General features: G+C 41.0%; 1 protein-coding gene across 4 annotated transcripts in view; it reads right to left on the bottom strand.

The window, feature by feature from the left end:
* Nucleotides 1–17,536, bottom strand: part of SIAH1 (siah E3 ubiquitin protein ligase 1) — a 28,655-nt gene extending 11,119 nt beyond the window's left edge. Inside the window, exon 1 of one of the 4 annotated variants that reach the window (XM_032854549.1) lies at nt 17,459–17,536. The gene's annotated coding sequence lies outside the window, so the exon portion shown is untranslated. Of the gene's footprint in view, nt 1–15,835; nt 15,866–16,389; nt 16,565–17,117; nt 17,251–17,458 lie in introns of those variants that run through there. The other 3 variants (XM_032854546.1, XM_032854550.1, XM_032854548.1) reach the window with 3 other exon arrangements.
* Nucleotides 17,537–18,451: the final 915 nt, after the last annotated feature.

Raw genomic sequence — 18,451 nt, 5'->3', positions numbered from 1 at the left:
TAGTAAATAATGGAAGTTGGAGCTTATCTGATCAGGGAAGACTCAGAAGGGATGGGCAGAGGGGGGCAAATGGCATCCTTGGCAAAGCAAACAAACATACCAAAAATTTTAAACTTGGAAGAAATCTTAACCAATTCTCATGTTCAGAAAAGAAAAATGATACAAATTACTTGCTAAATGTCATGTAACTTAGGTCAATGTTCTAACCTAGGCTGTATAATTTCCTCTATCTATCTATCTATCTATCTATTCATCTATCTAAATCCCCCAACATGGGGCTTGACCTCACAACCCTAAGAACAAGACCTGAGCTGAGTTCAAGAGTTGGACACTTAACTGATTGAGCCACTCAGGGGGCCCTTCCTCAATCCTTTTAAGCCAATATGCTTTGGATATTTTTTAATGCAACTTGAAAAATTAATCTTTTATGAATTTAAGTCTAATATGTTTTACTTCAAAGTAAAAATAAAAATTTAATTAAACTACCTTTTCCCTCCCAATGCAAGAGGGATCTCTAATGTAGCCAGGGAAGATCAAAACAGAAAGATGACACCTAGTTAAATCCTGAACAAGTAACCAGTTAACGGAAGTCAGCTCCTTTAAGGTACCTTTCCTGATCACTTTATCTAAAGGCCAGATGACCCTTCTAATTATCCTTACAATATCTGTCACCACTTACAATTCTGACTATTAACTGTCTATTTTCTCCCCTATTCCCTCCCGACTACAACACCAACTTTTTACTCCTAACTCAAGTTCTCAGGCTTTTTTGATACCGGCACATTTTACACCAGCGATTTGTAAACTACATCCACAGCCAGCTGCCAGTTTCTGGAAGTAGTTTTATTGGAACACAGTTATACCCTCTCATTTACAAATTGTCTACTGACTGCCTTCGAGTTGAACAGCTGATCCTATAACTTCTAAACCCTTTAAACCTATCTGGCCATAGGTGGGGGAAACCAAACTTACTCTTTAATGCTTTGTACTTTTAAAAAATTACTGAGGAATCCAAAAGAGCTTTTTGTCCATGTGGCTTATATGTACTGATGGTTACTATATTAGAAATTCAATCTAATCAATTTTTAAAGTATTTCTTTATTTTAAAATCACCATCACAATCTCAATGATATGTGCAATTTGAGAAACAAGGCAGAGGACCATAGGGGAAGAGAAGAAAAAAATGAAACAAGACGAAACCAGAGAGGGAGACAAACCATAAGAGACTCTTAATCTCAGGAAACAAACTGAGGGTTGCTGGAGGGGAGGTGGATAGGAGGGATGGGGTGGCTGCATAATGGACATTGGGGAGGGTATGTTCTACAGTGAGCACTGTGAATTGTGTAAGACTGACGGATCACAGACCTGTATGCCTGAAACAAATAATACATTATATGTTAATTTTAAAAATATAAAAAGGATAAAAAATAAATAAAACTACTATTACATTTACATTACATGTAAAAAAAATCCATGACATTTTAAATGTTTATGAAAAATAACTTTTCCATAATAGGGAGAAAAATGTGTTTCACATTTTTGCACATCTTTTTAATGTCTGATGCAATACAAGGACATTCATTACCTGCTTTTGCATTTAATCTATTAAGATGCCACATGCCATGTAGCCTCTGGGAAACTCCAGTGTACTCTCCTGTCTCATTACTGTGAAAAACAGTTTTGACCCTCAAAGGGTCTTGAGAAGTCCCAGGATCCCTGAACCATTAAACTTTTGGTCCTGAACTTCTGCACTGAGAAACCCTGAGAATAGACCCTGTTTGTTTTGCTCACGCTTGTGTCTCCAGCACCTAGGACAGTACCCAGCCCAGACCAGGTACTCAAGTATTTCAGGAAGGGATGACCAAATCAAGTAAACAGCATGAAGGACTCCAAGGAGAAGGAACAGCATATGTATACAAACAGAACTCACTTATCGCTGATGCCCCTGAAAGTAGAATGAATTTACTGTTGATAAACACCTTAAAGAGAATTCACAACTGAAATTTAGAATTCACTTTAAAATAACTGTAATCGGTGCTGATCTTTGACAAAGGAACAAAAGCAAAAGAGAAAAGACAGACTTTTCAACGAATTATGCTTGAACAACTCGATATCCACATACAAAAAAGATTAGACACAGATCTCACACCCTTCACAAAAAAATTAGCTCAAAATGAATCACTGACCTCAGTGTAAAATCCCAGAAGATAATGGAAGAAAATCTAGATGACCTTGGGTTTAGCAAGGACTTTTCAAAAACACCACCAAACACATGAACCAGGAAAGAAACAACTGATAAGTTGGACTTGATTAAAATTAAGAATGTCTGCTCTGCAAAAGATACTGTCATGAGAATGAGAAGGCAAACCACAGACTGGAAGAAAATATTTGCAAAAGACTTATCTGAGTGTTATCCAAAATATACAAAGAACTCTTGAAATTCAACAATAAAACTAACAACCCAACTTACACCTTAACAGACACCAGCCAAAGATATACAGATAGCAAATGAGCATATGAAAAGGTGCTCCACATCATCTGTCATCAGGGAAATGCAAATTAAAACAAGATACCACTACACATCTTTTAGAATGGCCAAAATCCGGAACATTGACACCACCAAATGCTGGTGGGCATGTGGAGCAACAGGAACGCTCACTCATTGCTGGTGGAAATGCAAAACACTACAGTCACTATAAAAGACAGCCTGGCGGTTTCTTACAAAACCAAACATACTCTTACCATAAGATCTAGCAATCATGCTGCTCAGTATTTACGCAAAGGAGTTGAAAACATGTCCACACAAAAACTTACACGTAGGTGTTTATAAGCAGCTTCATTTGTAATTGCCAAAATTTGGAAGCAATTGAGATGCTGTCCTCTGGTAGGTGAGTGGATAAATAAATTGGTACAACCGGACAATGAGTATTATTTAGCGCTAAAAAGAACTGAGCTACCAAGCCATGAAAAGACACGGAAGAACCTTCAATGAATATTACTAAGTGAAAGAAGCCAATCTGAAAAGGCTACATGCTACATGATTCCAACCATATGACATTCTGGAACAGGCAAAACTATGGAGACAGTAAAAAGATTAGAGCTTGCCCCCAGACATTTGGGGGAGGGAGGAATGAATAGGTGAAGCACAGAGGACTTCTGGGGCAATGAAGCTGTTCTTCTGTACACTGTAATGGTGGATACACAGCGTTCATCTTTCATTTGTCAGAACTCCTAATGCAGAACACCAAGACTGAACCATAAGGTAAAGCGTGGACTCTGGGCAATAACGATGTGTGAATGCAGGTACAGCAAACTGTAACAAACGTATGACTCTGGTGGACAACTACTGACAATGGGGGAGCTAGGCATGACCAGGTGGGGGCAGGGTGAATATGGGAAATCTCTACCTTCTGTTCAATTTTGCTACTGAATCTAAAACTGCTCTAAAAAATAAATTCACCTAAGAAAAAAAGAAAACACTACGTGGTGAAGTGAATCATTAGATTATCGTAACTTAGTCTTAAAATAAAAAAACAGATGTACTTCCTACCAATTCTCTAAGTTTCCAAAATGTTTATGTTTGTAACATCAGAGTTCCATAACTCACCAATTCCTAGACAGTAATTTCAATTTTTAGTGATGCACTACTGACAACATACCTGGAGAATGTGGCTATATACAGTGAAGAGAATGTGTCTATATACAGTGAAAAGAATTTGACTGGGATGAGAAGCTCAAACCTGAATTCCTACTTCAGCTCTTATTAAGTATTTTGATATTGAGCAAAATTACAATATCCTGGGCCTCAAATTTCTCATTTGTGTGGGGCCCTAGGTGGCTCATTTGGTTAAGCAGCAGACTCTTGGTTTCGGCTCAGGTCGTGATCTCAGGGTCCTAGCATGGAGTTTGCTTGTCCCTCTCCCTCTGCTCCTCTCCCTGCTGGTACGCATAGGCCCTCTCTCTCTCAAATAAGTAAGTAAATAAAATCCTTAAAAAAAATTTTCTAAAACTACCTCAACACTGGACATCAATTAACTGAGACCATATACATGGAAACATTTGATATATTAGTAACAACACAATCACCTGGTGATGTTCACAGAGTCATACTAGGAACCCCGCAATTTATCACTAAATAAAAAAGACCTGGACTATACAGGGTTTTACTGAAAACTGTTGTTGCAATCTACTGTGTTCATTTTCATGACCTCAATTTGGGATTCTGTCTGAAGTCTGACAAAGATTAGAGTTTGCTGTGAATGAAGCTCCATAAACTGGGCACCTACCGACCTGTAAAGAACTGTGCCAGCAGCTTCATACACACTATTTATGTAAGCCTCAGAAATTGGGCTGTAGCTCATACTACAGATGAGGAAACTAAAAATCAGAAAAATTAAGGATAAGCACAGAGCCTATTTCCAGATTGTCTGCTTTGTCCCTAAGTCTCATTTCTTTCCAATAACCCTCAAAAACAATCTTCTATTGGCACTGAATATTTAACTTCTCATCCAGCACATCTTTTCAAATTATATACAAGTTGACCAAAAAGAAAATAAAACAAATAGAAAGAAAGAAAAGAAAAAAGAAAATTTCCCTAAATTCTTTAAATTAAATCTTTGGCCCTAGCAAGTAGTTGCTTTTTGAATTTTTTTGTATCAAAGTGGTAGAATCTGATAGTCTGAGTTTGTCATTAAACCAACAGACATTAAATCAAAGTATCAAGCAGTGAAGAGCAGAGAAATATGAGTAAAAGAAGCAGAAAGAGGATCAAGCAGGCTTTCTCAACCTTCTGATTTCACACCACACATTACTAAATAATGGAATTACTGGTAACACAGTTGAACTTATCAAAACTTTATCACAATCATGATTACAACACAATCACTGCTGCAATATAACCAAATCTCAGCGTGCCCAATATTCACTTATTTGTATCCAAGTTTGAATACAATGGTTTATTACCACGATTATGTTTTGTATTCTCTCAGGATGTAAAACTGTCACACAGTCCAGAAGATGTTTGTTTCCTCTTCTGCTCTGTCTTGGCATTAAGCTATACTACCCAGTTCTATCTACACTGTAACATACAACCCATTCAATTCCACATTCCATTCTGAAAAATATGGCAGATACACACACACACACACACACGCCATAAATTTTAAATCAGATCAAAACTGGCAGTAATCCTGGGGTGCCTGGGTGGCTCAGTGGGTTAAGCCGCTGCCTTCGGCTCAGGTCATGATCTCAGGGTCCTGGGATCGAGTCCCGCATCGGGCTCTCTGCTCAGCAGGGAGCCTGCTTCCCTCTCTCTCTCTCTGCCTGCCTCTCTGTCTACTTGTGATCTCTGTCTGTCAAATAAATAAATAAAATCTTTAAAAAAAAAAAAAACTGGCAGTAATCCATGAAGAGTTGGTGATACTAAGCTAAACAAAAAAGAGTACATTGCTTGGGAGACAGAACAAATTAATGAGGTAAAAAGTCATAATACATTATATGATAGGTAGCTCTTTTACCAGTAAAAGAGTAGAAAAACAATGGAATTTATGAAAAAGAAATGCCATATTAAAAATTCATGGAGCCTTTTCAAATTAAGTATTTCACTGAAAATTAGAATTTGTGTCTTCATAAGCATTATATTTGAAACTCCAGCCAAATCATTTCCGATATTTCAAATAAGGATATAACATATGAACTAACTTAATACTCAAATTTTCCTCAAACTTAAAACAAAAAACAAAAGATTTTTCTCAAACTAAGATTCTATTCTCGGCGGGGGGGGGGGTCCACATTTTTCTACAAAAATTGAATGTTTTATTTTCCTGTGTTTAATAATCTAAAAACCAGTAGTGGCACTTTCTGAGTCATCTGACTCCATCTGGTAGCCAAATAATTGAATGCTCCCATTCGCATTTATGGTCACCCTGGCTCCTCCCAAGTCAGTACTACAATACTCTAATCATGAAGGACTAAAGACAAAAGCAGAAGGCCACCTCAAATGCAAATGATGCACTGGTATAAAGCAAAGCCCTAATGGCATCATGGTTTTCACTGAAGCATTTATACGCTGGTAAGAAAATGCAACATGTATGGTGATCATACCATACCAGCCAATTCTGATATGTTTAATTCAAAAAGAAGAGCATAACAACAGTCCACGCATAACTCCATGTTGTTTCTCAAGACTTCAGTTTAGCAGATAGTATCCAGTGCTTTAGTAAATCAGTGTAATTCGAATTTCACCCTGATTTTGCAGTTTTATTTGTATTTAATGTGCAAGTTATGAACCGTCACCAACATCTAACAGAACTGACTCCTGTCTAATAAACTCTGTTCGCTGTCCCCACACAGTTTTCCTAGCTCACCAGCTACTCCTCAGTTTCCTTTATGGATTGCTGCTCTTCTCCCCAACCTCTTGACACTGGGAGTTGTCCATGGTCCTCACTCTGTTGATCTCATTCAGTCTTACAGTTTTTAAATTCCACCAACATCTCCAGCCCAGATTAAAAAAACCAAAAAAAAAAAAAAAAAAACAAAACAAAACAAAACAAAACAAAAAAAAACCCTCCAGATTTCTCTTAAACCCAAGATTTGTACATCCAACTTCCTAGGTATCCCGGGGAGCAGGGATGGGGTGGGGGTAGAGGAGGGCTGCTGAACAAAGCTGAACTCCTTGTCTTCTCCCAGACTACTCAACCCCACCACCTTCCCCTCTCTTGATGGCCACTCCATCCCTTAGAAGTCATCCTTCTTTTTTTCCATCCTTCTTTTTTCATAACTAAAACCACCAGGAAATCTTACTCTATCACCTTTAAACATATATCCAGAATCCAGCAGCTGCTCACACCACCTCTCTGAATACAATTAACATAGTTCAAGCCACCATTATCTCTCACCAACATTATTACAACAGCTTCTAAACAGCACCCCCTCCACTCCACTTCCATCCTTGTCTCCCAACCCCTACTCCAGTATGTTCTGAGAACAGCAGTCAAAAAATCCAGTTAAAATTTGTATCAGGTCATGTCACTCCTCTGCTCAATACCCTTCCTAGGCAACCCATATCCAAGTAACAGATACAATCTTGAACAGCCTATATGGCCCTACACAAAATGATTACTCTGACTTCAGCTCCCATTTCTTTCCCTCTCACTCACTGCACTAGCCTCCTGGTTCCCTAAGACTAAGATGTTCCTTTGGGCCTCTGCTTTAACATACTTTCCTCCTGAATGTACTGATAACTAATTCTCTCACCTTTTTCTAATCTTTGCATGTATGCTACCTTCTCCATGATGCCTACCCTGCTCCATTTAAAACAGTGACCAGCACTTTGCCCACTGATGCCACCACCATGCACTGCTAATCCTTACCCATTCTACTACCCACTCTTTCCTCCCTTCTCCTCCCCCATTTCTGCTCTATTTTTTTTCCCACAGAATGTATTACCTTCTATCAGGCTACACAATTTAATTATTATGCTTGTTGTTGTAGCAGCACTCCTCCTCCTCAACCTGGAAGGCAGGAATTTTTGTCAGGTTCAATGATGTATCCCAAATACTTAAAAATGCCTAGCACACACACAGGCTCAATAAATTGTTGGGTGAACAAATAAATCAGAAAGCAAAAGAACTTTAGAGCAATAACATCTAAAGCTAGATAAAACAGAGTGATGCTTTTTAAAATCCTCAAAGAGAATGATTACTATTCTAGAATTCTAAGTGCAATCGAAATTACCTACAAATATTGAGGGCAGAATAATGATGCAAAGTCTCAAAACATTACTTCCCCTGGATATGTTTCAGGAAGCTTCTGGAGGATAAACCCTTCAAACATAAGGGAACAAACCAAGAAAAAGGGCAACATGGGCTACAATTAAGTAAGAGTTAACCCACAAGAGCGGTAACAGAACACTGACAATGACAATTTTACACTAGTGGCAAAAGGCACCAGGAAGCACCAAGCACAGTGAACATGCAGACAAGTGTTAAGGAATGTGGGGTGGAATTAGAGGTAAGCACAGGGAAGACAAAGCAAACAAGACAAGCATTAATGTCAAGGAAAATTATACAAATTCCAATTAAACAATACAAGGAAAAAAGTAACAACAGCCTACTATATGGCTTAAATTGTGAATAACTTTTATAATCATAATAATGCAAATACAAAATCATGATGTTACTAAATTAAGAAAGTACATAAATGGGAAGGTTAGTATATGTGATGGAGACAGAAAGACAAGTTAAATCCACAAAAGGAATTCAACAGATAAGGCCTAAAACTGAAATCTGTATTTAATAATAAAAGCATGTTAGAGCAAAGATGGTAAATACAAAAATAATCAACTCAGTAAAAACAGTTGCTGCTGGCAAAGGACACCTGGAGAGGACTAGAGGCTGGAGTTTTTCTTCAAAAACACCAACATAATAGAGTATTTTATTTTGAATTAAATGTGCATGTAAAACTCCAGAGAAAAAGGAAAAAGCAGTTCAAAAACTTGGTATAAGAAATCACAAACTGCATGAATTGCTTAAGAAAGGACAGAAATTTGTTTTCAAAGATTGGATTTGAAGTACTGGCAAAGATGTGGGGAAAGAGACTTTCCTACACTGTTGGAAATGTCCACTGTAGAAGCTTCTAAGATTTGGCAGTTTGTTTCAAATTTTAAAGTGTGTATACTCTATGACCCAGCAATTTCTTCCAAGTCCCGCTTCTAACTTACAGTTGGCAAAGGTTTATGTATCCGGATGCCTACAGCAATCCTGTTTATCACAGTAAATAAACTGAAAATTCAAGTCCTATCTTAAGAGAGTGACTAAAATATATGGTCCATACAACAGAACACTATTCTGTCTTTATTTAAAAATAAGATGGGCTCATATATACTAATATAAGAATCAACCTTTTTAAATGAGTGGGTTAAAAAATAAAACCACATGATATCATAACCCTACTTACGTTAAAAGAAAAAAATTGTTAAGTAAATATGCACGCTGATATGGCTGTTGTATGTTTGTATGTACCGTATAATGACAGAAAAGAAACTGTAAAGGCATACGAACTGCTGAATACGGTTTTTAAAGACTTAAAGCAAGGGATCAGAGGAGAGGCAATTCAAATTTGTAACCAAAAACCACAGAGATCACAGATGGGACCACTGAACTACAGGCACACAACATATCAAAACTATAAGCACAAACGTCATCATTTAGAATTACACAGTTCAGGGGTGCCTGGGTGGCTCAGTCAGTTAAGCATCTGCCTTCAGCTCTGGTCATGATCCCAAGATCCTGGGATTGAGCTCCACATCAGGTTCCCTGCCTAGCGAGGAGCCTACTTCTCCCTCTCTCCCACTGCTCATGTTCTCTTTCTTGGTCGCACTCTCTCTCAAAAAACAGAATCTTTAAAAAAAAAAAAAAAAAAAAAAAAAAGGGATTACACAGTTCAAATACGTAGTTAGTGGCAAGTGGTAATCATTTAACAGGCAAAAACCTACAAGGATTTATATCAGATAAAAGAAATTAAAATATCTATGGCTGACTTTAAAAAAAAATGTAACACACATACACATAGACTAGAAACTATGCCAAAATGTCTACAATGGTTACTCTCCAATCATCAGATTATGAACAATCATGGGGAAGATAAGGGTTGCATTTCTGTATGTATTCCTCAAATGTTCCATAAAACATACATATTATTTTGGTAATAAAAAAGGATTAAATTTCAGTATGTATTTTGTGTCACCATACTTTCCTGCTAATGAGCTGCTGGAGACTTCATACAAAAACTGAAACACTGAGAAATCAAGAGCTGATTTTCTCTACCTGCCTTGATGCTTTTTCTCTCAGATTTTTTTTTCCTTAAAATGCCTCAAATATATGGGTACTAATAGGGGAAAAAATTTGAAACCGCCCATTCATGTAAAAATATCCATATATCTCATATACATATTTTAGTTTATACTTTAAAAAATCATAAATTTAGCATTTTCAAAGTTAACTGTAAGACAAAAATAAAATTTTTCAGATCACCTCGCCAAACAAAATCAAAAGAATACAGTCTACAGAGATCAATTCACAACTATCTGTTTTAAGACAACTGAAGATATCCCTAACAAAGCTAAATCAGGGTCTTTCACACACACACACACACACACACACACACACACACACCTGAAATTTAACCAAACTCAAAGGGGCAGAAGGTAAAACACAAAGGAGAAAATAAGAGAGCAAGAGTTTTGAGAAGTTAGATTATTCCATTTACTTAAATCAATTATTGAAGTAATCTTTCCAAGGTAGAGTCTTTGAAAGAAGCTAGTATACACTAAACTTCTTTTTTTTAAGATTTTATTTATTTATTGAGAAAGTACAAGCAGGAGTGGCAAGGAGAGGGAAAAGCAGGCTCCGCTCCCACTGAGCAGAGAGCCTGGCCTGGGACTCAAAAGCCAGGACCCTGGGATCATGACCCAAGCGGAAGGCAGATGCTCAACCTCTGCTTTACAGACTGAGCCACCCAGGCGCCCCTAAATTTTACTGCAGCTAAGTCTGTCAGAATGACAATAATAAATAACAGGACAGTGTAACACTTCCTATAAAATTCATGACTGCCATTAAAATTCTTCTAACTTTTTAAGAAAATACTTCTCACTGGCAATATCTACTTTTAAAATAAAGATTCTATGTCCTAAGGTTTTCCCTCAAACTTTCTCTTTCTCCTCCCATGTGCTCCCCATACCCTCTGCTATTAAAAACAATCAGGGGGTGCCTGGGCGGCTCAGTCAGTTAAGAGTCTGAGTCTGACCTCGGCTCAGGTCTTGACCTCAGGGTCCTGGGTTGGAGCCCTCCCTTGGTCCAGCTAGGTGCTCAATGGGGAGTCTACCTATCTCCCTCTCCCTCTCCCTCCGCCCCTCCCCCTGCTTGTGATCTTTCTCCCTGGTCTCTCAAATAAATAAATAAAATCTTAAAAACAAACAAAAACCACAACTAAGTTCAACAGGACTGGGCAATCTCAAACCTAATGAGAGGTCTTAGTTACCATCCTGGTTGCTTTGGCTCAAGCTTAGGAGAATAAACTGAACCAAAACAGACAATTTTATCTGTATTATTCAGCTTAGAGTGCCTGAAGATTTACCAAAACAAAACAAAAAACTAAAAGTAACTGGGACACATTGGAGCTGGTCACAATGGTGTGTTCTCTTCCTGAAAATTCATCAAGCTGTATGTTTACCTTTAATTTGAGCATATTTTTCTATTTATGCTATACTTCAACAAAAAAATTTACATTTAGAAACAAAAAATACTATTGCTCTAGATAGTCTCCAAAATCTCCTGGAACAGTATCACGCTTCCTCATTGGCTAATACATCGCAACACCTCTCCCCTCCTCTGCTCAGTTTCTTAATGTGTCTATTACATCTTTAACCAACCACAGTCTAGTATTCACTAACTATAAATACTTTCAACTGGTGGCTTCACCCATGTTTCCTTTACAAAATACCACGGAAGCCATCAAATGCAGATTTACCACCTCCTTCCCTCCCTTCAGAATGAAGAAGGGACCGGCGCTTATGGCTAATGCTCTCACCTACTCAGACTTCACAACCCTTCTTATATTATCCCTCTTTCTTACATAAATCCCTCCCTTTTTCTATCAGACCATCCCTCTAATAAACAAACATGCTCTAGTATTGTCCATCTGGCTTCTGTGAGACCACATCCTACCTCACTATCTCATTCTGGATGTCCCATAGATATCTCAAATCCAACATACCAGAACTTTCAATTTTACTGCTATCCTTCTGTCCCTATTCCCTCCTTCAGTCTTTCCCACCTCGGTAAACAGCACTATACTCCACACAGCTGCTCAAGCCAAAAACCACCTAATTCCTTCCTTCCCTCACCTCTCACATCTAATCCACCAACAAGTCCTGTTAATTCTATCTCCAAAATATATCTTAAACCCATCCACTTTTCTTCATCTTCACTGCCACCACCTTAATCCACGTCATAATCCACTACTGCCTAATCAAAGAAATGGTCTTCTGACCAATCAATTCTCCAAACAAAAGCTAAAGCTATCTTAAAAGTTAAAAGTGAATTATGCTACTCCTTTAATTAAAACCTTCTGATGGCTTCTCAGTACCCTTAAAATAAAATTTACATTTCTTACTTTGACTCCAGGATCTGATCCCTGGCTATCTCTCCCCATCACCCATTTATTCTAACACACTCTTCCCTCAACTTTTAGAACAGTAAGTACATGCTCATTCAAGCCTCAGGGCCTTCACCTCTGCTTCTCATTCACTCTGAAAGGTTCTCCCTTAACTCCTTCAAAGGGCTAGCTCTTTATCCTTTTATCACAGCTTAAAAGACAGCCCTTCTGACAGCAGGTCTCCATCCCACCTCCATTATTCCTTACTTCAGCACTTTTAACTCCTTTATGGCACAGATGGTTCCCAACTTACAATGGCTTACTTACGATTTTTTCCTTTATGACGGTGCAAAAGCGATATGCTGTACTTTGAATTCTGAATTGTGAATTCAGAATTCTGAATCTTTTCCCAGGCCATCAATGTACAGTATGATACTCTCTCCCGATGCTGAGCAGCGGCAGCAAGCCACAACTCCCAGTCAGCCAGGCAATTCAGAGAGAAAACAACCAATACACTAATAACCACTGTTTTTCACTTTCAGTACAGTATTCAAGAAACTGCGTGAAATATTCAACACTTATAAAACTGGCTTTGTGTTAGATGATTTTGCCCAACTGTAGGCTAATGTGTTTTTAGCATGTTTAACGTAGGCCAGGCCAAGCTATGATGTTTAGCAGATTAGCTGTACTAATGCATTTTCAAACTACGATATTTTCAATTTACAAGGATTTAAAGAAGAAGAAACACAACCCCACAGTAAGTGGAGGAAGATCTGCATATATCACAATTGCTAATTCTGTTTATTTCCCTTACTAGAATGTAAATGGTAATATTTACAGAAATTAAGAAACTTAACAACTCATTTTTTTAATTATTTAAGCACTTTCTATGGATAGGAAACTGTGCTTTTAAGGTACAAACAGTGTTCCACAAACATAATAAATAGTAAGTGACAGAGCGAAGAGACACCTCCAGGTCTAATTCTTCAGAGCTCTGTCCCCTTCACCCCTCAACAATACTGCTACTCTAGCATTAGAATATGGGGAATGGGGCCAGCTGCAGCCTCAAAAACTAATGAAAACTAAGGCTTGGAGAGTTTAAATAATCTGCCCAAAGTAGCACAAATAGATAATTTGAGAAACTGAAGTACAATCATGAGCAAAGGCAGATTAGGTACAGAGACTATTCAAGAAACAAAAATGCCAGCTTGACTAGGCAGGCAAGAAGAAACGTTGGAGGATAAGGCTGGAGAACCACATTTTAAGGATAGTGTGGGGGTTATTAGTTTGTCAATCATTCAATAAATATTCACTGAGCACCAAGTACATACCAGAAACAATGCGCTAAACTCTAGACCAACAAGGGTGATTAAGACAAAGTCCTCATAAAGACTGCAGTCACAGAGATTGCCTCCCTAGTAAGGGGGGCAAAGCAGTACAGAAAAAATACAGTTCAGAGGGATACCTGTTAAGAGTGGGGTCCAGTGTGCTATAAGGAACACAGAGAGATGACACCCAATTCAAGATGGGAAGTCCAGGGACAGTGTCTCAGCTAAATGATGTCTAGGCTGAGATTATAGAGCTAAACTGAAAGAAATAAAATATGATGCACAGAGGCACTTGCAAGTACATAACTGAAAATGCCTGTGTTACTCTCCATATCAACGAACTCTGTACTTCATACTGAAGTTCTTGTAAGTTGCCTACATTAGGAAGCTCCCTTCAACTACAATAGGAAGAACTGAAGGGAGGAGGCAGAGACCAAGGTAGACAGACCACTTAGAAGGCAGAAGACTTGAACGTAAATAAGTAAATGACTGAGAGAGAAGCAATACAAGATTTGAGACAACCAGATGGCAACAATATCAGGACCCGAGGACCAACTGAAAATAGGGTCTAAGAGCCTTGGACAGTTGGAAATAATAAAGGTTTTAGTTTTTGACATGTGAATCTTTAATACCTTGGTATATAAAAGTGGAAAATACCTGAAGGAAAAGACACTGTCAAGAGAATGAGAAGACAAACCACAGACTGGGAGAAAATATTTGTAAAAGACTTATCTGATAAAGGACTGTTATCCAAAATATACAAAGAACTCCTGAAACTCAACAATAAAACTAACCAACCAACTTAAACCTTAACAGACACCTAGTAGGTGAGGAAACAAGTATGTACTGAGTGTTAGGCACTGAGGATATAGGAATACAAAACACAGTTCTTGCCCTTATGCATTAGATACTCTAATAATTATAGCCATGGAAAACCAAGTAATTTTGAGTGCTTTAGAGAAAACCACTATTTAAAAGAAATGATTAAGGATCTTACTATTATAAAAGTGGAAAATTTATCCCCAGTTGCTTCTTGGAAGAAGGGAGCCAGGGAGAGTTGGGAAGTCTGAGGTTTTCATATATTGGTTTTGTTTGTAGGGAGGGTATATACCAAAGTATTCAGAATTTAAACATTTACACACTGTGTATGGAAATTCCACAATTACAGCCAAAAGGCTGTAATATCTCTTTAAGCAAATAAAGAAAAACCTACAATCTTTGGAGACTGAATAAATCAACAGGTTTGAAACACAATTTAAGGGGTCACTTTGCAGTGTTACTAAACTTACTATTGCTCTCATTATGTAAGACTTGTCTTCAAAACACTGTATATACAGAAAATGAAGTCCTACTCTTCACATTATGTCATTGCTGTCATAGCTAGATATCTTCTTTATAACTCCAATTAGTTTAAGCCTAATATAATACTCTTTAAATTACAGATATTAAAGAATACTGCTCTACATCAATTTTATAAGAACTTTGCAAAGCTCAAGGAACAGATATTAAGCTAAAGTGAATTAAATTTCTGAATTTGTAGTTTGTGGAATACTTACCATGAAAAGTTCCGTATCTATTAATCAGACCATACTTCAGTTAAAAATATTAGTAAGTGTTACTAAATTATGCTGGAAAGATGCCAACAGGGGGCATATGAACCAATTCTATACCTAAAGGAAAGATTTTGGCAAAGCAAACTTTAAGGCTGCAACTAACCATTTCACATCACAAGTTTCTGTAATTTCCAGAATGAAAAATTACACAATTTGTATAATCTACTTTAAGTCTCAAAGTCTACTTGTCATAAACTTCTCAAATCAATACCCTCTCCTCCACAATTTGAGCCAGTATCTCCCGGATAAAATTACCAGACCATTACATTTATCACACTACACTTTGCTCTACCCTTATGTCCAAAAGAGGTGGTAACATCACAGACACCTAACACTCAAAGGGATTCATGGTTCAACTTTTCTAGGTTAGTTAACGCCAAGTGCTTGGAAGCTAACTGATGCATAAATGTAAAAGTGCTAAAAGGAAACTTCATTTAATCACTTTGGTTTTTAAATTCCAGACCAAACAAAACCTATTCAAATCCTTTACTATATAAATTTCCAAATGCCATGATCTCAAAAGTGCCTGTTCATTTATCATCTAAACCTCTTATTTTCATTCTGTACAACTAACAAAATGAAGTAAAAGAAAAACCCAAGCACTAACGATGTAGCATGTGACTTCACATATTCTGGTCTACGAACTTCCGACGTATCCATCATGCCAAGATAAACTCCTACCATTAGTTTCTAAATAATAACAGCCCTAGCAGCAAACATTTATTAAGCACTTACTTACACCGGCCTGCCACTGCTCCAAGTCCTTTATCTATTATCATCTCATCAGTTCTCCCAACAATCCTAGGAGGTAGGGGCTGTGATTACACCCATTTTGCAGATAAGGAAAATGAAGCACTGAGAGTGTAAGCATCTTGCCCAAGGTCACAAACCGGTATGGCAGGAGGGACTTCAGAGTCCATGCTCCCAACATTCAACTGCTGAAAAGAGTTAACAATTTACCCTTGACAGCCGCTTATCTGGAAATGGTAAATGTTCAACTGCTAGAACTGGCAGTCGAATCGCTGCCCTATATCCAGGCTCACGGCTTCTGTGACTTTGACAAATCGGCTACACAATGTGATCTTTCCCAACACACAAACTGGGACTTCTTTCGATGTCAGAACAAACAAATTCTGAATCTTTCCAGGAATGGGGAAAGAAAAACCTACGCAGCACTGTGGTCCAGGTTACCCACATTCCTAAGTTATATCTCAGAGACTCGAGAAAGGCCCCCAAACTACCTGACAAATGACGCCTAGGAAAACCAAGGTTTACAATAAAAAGCTGGGGCTTCCCTGGCAAGCAGTGCACGCGATCTCCTCGCTAACGACATAAACAAGGGAGGAGGCTGTATTCTTCCCACGGCACAATGAAGGCTCAGGCCGGGAGCGGGAGCAGGAACGCAGCGCCATCAGAGACCGCCGCTCCCGGGGTCGCGAGCAGGCAGAGAAGGCCAAGGACGGCCAAGTCGCCCCGGCCGGGGCCCCGGGCCCCGGGCCCCGGGCGGCGCGGGGAGGGGCTGGAGCGAAGGGCCGGCCACTGCCCGCACTCAGCTGACCTCCGCCATGTTGGCCGCACACCCCGGGACCCTTCACAACAAAGGCCGGCACCCGGGCTCGGGGAGCGCCCAACGCCTCACTCGGCCGGGCCCGCCTCCCGGTCGCGCGGGGGCCGGGCCGGGCGGCCGGGAGGCCCTTGCCCGCCCTCGCCCGGCCGCGCGGGGCCGACCCCCGCCGCCGGCCTGCCGGGCCCGGGACGCCGGGGGCGGGGGCGAGGGCGAGCCGGCTCGCGACGGCGGGCAGGGCTGAGCAGGGGAGGGGAGGGGCGGGGGGCGGCGCTCGGCCGGGGCCGAGCTCCGGCCGAGACAAAGGCGCCCGGCGCCGGGGGCTGCCGGCGCCCCCGCTCGGGCGGCGCGACCCGGCTCCGCCGCCCTTCCCGCCCGCCGCCATTACCGGGCCTGAGCGTCCTCCTCCCGGAGAGCCCCTCGCGGCCGGCTCCTCCCTCCAGGCCGGGCCCCACTTACCTGTAGGCGGAGAGCGCGCCTCGGACCCCGGTCCTGGCTCAAACGCGCCCCGTCGCCGCCGCCAACCCCCGCCACTGCGGGCAGCGCCACCGCCTCTTGCCCGTGCCGGCACCGACGGGACACCCTGGGCCGCCGCCGCTCGAGAGCGCGCCCCGCAACGGCCGCCCCGGCTCCCCCCTGGCCGCCGCCGCCGCCGTCGTTTCGCGCGTCCTCGAGCCCGCCGCGCGCCCCCGCTAAATACCACACACTGCGGCGGCCGCCATGAGGAGGCGCGGCCCCGCGCGCCGGCAGCCTGGAGGGGGCGGGGCTTCCCGCGGGTGCGCAAGCGCAGAGGCGTTCACCCGGTTGGCAGCGACCCGCGCGGCTATCGGGGTGCGGGTGTCCGGGGGTGGCGGTTGGGGCTTCGGCTCCTCGGTTACGGTTGCTGCGACTAACAGCTTGCGCCCAACAAACGCGAGCACGTCACGTTCTTGCCCGCAACCGTCCCCGCCCGGGAGAAACTGGCGCTTCCTGCCGCGTCAGAGAACTGTGGTCGCGCGCCCCCCGCGGGGCATTGTTCCGCCGCCCTAGGGGTCGTCCTGTGCCCCCGCCTTCTATTTACGGCCGGTCAGGTCTGGTTTGCTGGTTTCACACGGCGCCTCCACCGGCCCTTCCCAACTCCACTCTTTCCCAAAGGGAAAGAAACCGGCTGCGGCGGCCACCGACCGGGACCCCACCCCTAAATGAGAAGTGCAAGCCCCTCCCTGAGGTTGGAGCCGCTCTTCAGCGAAAGCGGGACGAGTTTCAAAGGCTTATTTTAGCTGACAAGTGGGTAGTAGGAAAAGCACGCCTTTACCCCCTGTGTCCTCACTCGTCTGGAAGTCTCACGCATGGGATTCTGCGTTTCTTTTTCAATAAAAAATAAAAGGAAAATATCATTCATAGTTCTTTGATGGGTGAAACGTCTGTATCTGAGCAAACGCCAGTGTCTGAGGCGTTTACAAACTGGATTTCCATGTAAAAGCCTCCGTAAAAATACTAGTCTATGTGAAAACTTGAAAGGTACTTTTTACATAAGATATGAGAAATCATCCAGGGAGTAGTCTTTCCATTATCTCCAAATTCCTCACCAATAGGAACGTTTTTTGGCTAGTAAGTTTTTATGTAAACACTCTACTGAGAACACACTCAAAAGTTTGAGCTCCAAAGCCAAAGACCCAAAGTTATTTTAGGCACTGATGCAAGCTGCTAATTTCTGGCTTCTCAACAAATTTGGACAGTGTTGTGTGTTAATACCTCTACTTCTCAGCCTAATATTTTGCTTATTGTGGCTGCTGTCTTTCTCTGCAACCATT

The sequence above is a fragment of the Lontra canadensis genome, unplaced genomic scaffold (genome assembly GCF_010015895.1).
Source record: "Lontra canadensis isolate GAN:19392208 unplaced genomic scaffold, GSC_riverotter_1.0 scaffold8, whole genome shotgun sequence".
Lineage (NCBI taxonomy): Eukaryota > Metazoa > Chordata > Mammalia > Carnivora > Mustelidae > Lontra > Lontra canadensis.
This window is presented reverse-complemented; position numbering and strand designations above follow the sequence as displayed.